Here is a 3,337-nt window from a genome sequence, read left to right as displayed (position 1 = left end):
ATTTTCTCGGAACCGTCCCTGTCTTTGATTACGTGCGTGTCAAGTCCTATGTTGGGTCATCTTCTTTGAATAGAACAAGGTTTGAAGTCTTCGTCTGGCCGACATTGCAATCCATCACCAACTTGGCCATCTTCTTCTCTTATTCCTCTGTATTTATCTTGATTTAATAATGAGGTTTGGTACAAGTAATAGAATATTTTAACTCCATTTGATTATTAAAGAACATTAAATTCCAATTATTATAATAATGCCAATTATCAACCCGTATGGCTACTTTTATTCTATAAGTAGGCAACCCAATTGGTCTTGTGAATCATCTACTCCCTCCCCTCCCCCCCCCCCCCCCCCCCCTCTAATACTTCTTTTGGTTACAAGATGGATGCAAAATTGGTGGTGGAAAAGTACGATCAAACGTTATTTGAGGGTGACAGCGGTGGATATTATGTATGGTCAAATTCAAAAGTACCATTGTTAAGTGACTTAAAACTTGGTACTGGGAGACTTGTTCTTCACCCTCTAGGCTTTACTCTTCCTCACTATGCCCATTGCAACAAAACTGGCTTCGTTCTTAAAGGTATGTTGTTTTACTTCTTGGTACACATGAATACGTTATTGTGATCAGATATGTTTGCTTCTACCCACATCTACTCATCACAACCACACCCTTTTAGGAAATATTTTTGTCACCCACATCTACTCTTTCCTAGACTTTTTCAACACGTACAATAGGATTTTTTTAAACATCCCTCTCATATCCTCATTCTCTCTCTCTCTCCACACACACACTAATATATCGTACACGGTACATAATTAGAGATAGTGACGGATACATATATGTATGAGTGGTTACATGACTGTTACATTTAAAGTAATAGATATAAACATATTAAAAAGTTTTCACAGTTTTCCCCATAACATATTTATAAACTTTCATACACAACTAATTAAGTTTTTAACCTACACAATTTTAGTAAAAGTTTTTTACCTTCCTACACTACACAATATTTAACCTACATAATTTTATTAACAGAATAATTTTTAACAAAACAGTTCTTAGTAATTTTTAACCTAAATAATTTTGTATAGTACACTACTTTTTAACCTAGAAAGTTTTAACTTATTTTTTTAAAATCGAAATTGGTAGAGAAAATTAGGATCAGATTAATATGGAGAAAAGAATGAAGAAAATCTCTATAGATGATTCTATATATACTGTGTAAATGTAAATCCATTCAAGTTTCAACACACCAAAGGGCCCAAAATACCTCATATATTAAAGCTAAAAAAACTAAATAAACTATTTATAAAATTTCAACTATTGATTTATAGTATTTGATCATATAGGTCTCAGATTTTTTCTCTCTTCGTGCACGATATAGTACTCCTTTAGAAGCCTCCCCTACCATTGAAACATACATATGTTATAGTCAGCGCCTGCTCCAAGAAAGTAAAAAAAAATTTTGGGTCAAAGGTAAAAAATTTTTTGGGCTTTAAATAAAAGAAATATATTTTGTTAGATTTAAACAGTTTAATTTTTATATAGGCTTATTTGGATAGTGTAAAAATTTTTGTATAAAAAAAGAATTAAAGATGTCTTAAGTGAGGCTAGAACACAAATTAGTGGTTATGTAATTGTGTTTAAACATTAAATTTAAATATACATATTGTTTTTAATAAAAAAATAAATATAAATTTTTTCAAATAAAAAAATTTCGGACCTAGCAGGATGTCGAGCCTGTGGCCGTCGACCATCTTGCCACCCCCAAGGGCCGGCCCTGGTTACAGTTAATTTCTATAATAAGTGGTATAATGAAGGTCTCTATATATAACCAATTTAAAAAATATATGAAATTTTCATTTCACAAACATGGTGTCTAAAGTAGTGAATCAATAAGCATATAAATGAGATTTTAAAAGAAAAAAAGGCCAAGATTGAAAAAGCTCGCCCGATTCAGCTTTCTAATACGTTGTTCAAATAGTTTACTCATGTCACTCTTTGCGCCGTTATTCTTTGATTAATATGAGTCGTTCAACATGAATGTATAGGTACTGTCACAATTGGTTTGATCTCAGCTAATAATTCAGAGGAAAAGGTATTGATAGCCAAGAAAGGGGATGCAGTTCCAACTTTGGCAGGGCTGGCTTCCTGGTGGTTTAACGCAGGTGACACGGATGCAGTCATTATCTACTTGGGGGAGAGCAGCAAAGCCATAGTCCCTGGCCAATTCACATACTTTCTTCCGTCAGGACCCCTTGGATATCTCGCTGAATTTCAGTCTGATTTTGTTAGTAAAATCTTTAGTCTGGACGAAACCGAGTCAGAAAATCTTATAAATAGCCAACAGGGTCTAATGGTCACTCTACTTGATCAAGGGATACAATTCCCATAACCAAGTAATGACACCAAAGGTGTATCATACGCCACCATTGATGATCAATCGGACGCGGTTGTTGTGAATTGTGGTGGATTTGTCAATGACTTGACGGAAAAGAAATTGCCCGTGCTTAGTGAGCTTGGTCTGAGTGCAAGATTTGTGAAGTTGGAGGGTAATGCTATGTTGACGCCGAGTTATGTAGCGGATGGTTCGGTCCATATTTGTTATGTATGCAAGGGAAGTGGTCAGATTAAGATTGTGGGTGGTTTTCAAGGAAAACCCGCATTGGACAGTAAAGTTGAAGAAGGTGACTTGTTTATTGTTCCTCAATACTATGAGCTTGCTTATATTGCAAATGACTCTGGACTGGAAGTTTTCTCTGTCATAACTAGTTCAAAGTAAGTCAAAATGAATTTTTAATTTGTCTGAAAATTGAAATATGTATGTCTGGAAAATAATTTTGCTTATTTTGCAGGGCTTTGTTTGGACAACTGGCTGGAAATACGTTGATATGGAAGGCAATGTCTCCGGGGGTTGTACAGGCAACTTTGAATGTTACTCCAGAATTTGCACAACAATTCAAGTCCAAAAATAAAACAAACCTCACAATTGTCCTTCCAAGTACTTAACTATCAAGGGTGTTTGTCTTTGATATGTTGTGAGCATTCAATAAGGCGACGTCCAAGACAAGAAATAAAATTCATTAAAATGTATTTTAATATTTGGTTATTTTAAGTAACTATACTTGGTAAATTTATTAAATAATTGATTACTTTTTTTTGTTTGGACAGCCAAAATTTTTTTTTCTCTTTAATTTTTTTTTGCCTTTTGTAAGACTTGAATACTAGTCTTTGCTAGGTAACACCAAAACCTTTACCACCACACCACAATTGGGGTAGAATCTATAAAAAAACATTTTGGATTGGATAAATGCAACGTGTATTTGGACAGTACAACTCGCT

The 3,337-nt window shown here is 34.2% G+C and overlaps 1 pseudogene across 1 annotated transcript; it reads left to right on the top strand.

The window, feature by feature from the left end:
* Positions 1–357: 357 nt before the first annotated feature.
* LOC143555310 (12S seed storage protein CRD-like) lies at positions 358–3,094 on the top strand (annotated as a pseudogene). The gene is made up of 3 exons (XR_013139179.1): positions 358–574; positions 2,047–2,773; positions 2,851–3,094. The product of XR_013139179.1 is annotated as a 12S seed storage protein CRD-like (transcript).
* Positions 3,095–3,337: the final 243 nt, after the last annotated feature.

The sequence above is a fragment of the Bidens hawaiensis genome, unplaced genomic scaffold (genome assembly GCF_021521415.1).
Source record: "Bidens hawaiensis isolate Kalapana, Puna unplaced genomic scaffold, B.hawaiensis_p1.1 tig00018044_1, whole genome shotgun sequence".
NCBI classification, from domain to species: domain Eukaryota; kingdom Viridiplantae; phylum Streptophyta; class Magnoliopsida; order Asterales; family Asteraceae; genus Bidens; species Bidens hawaiensis.
Note: the sequence above shows the minus strand (reverse complement) of the source record. Positions and strands in the feature narration are given on the sequence as shown.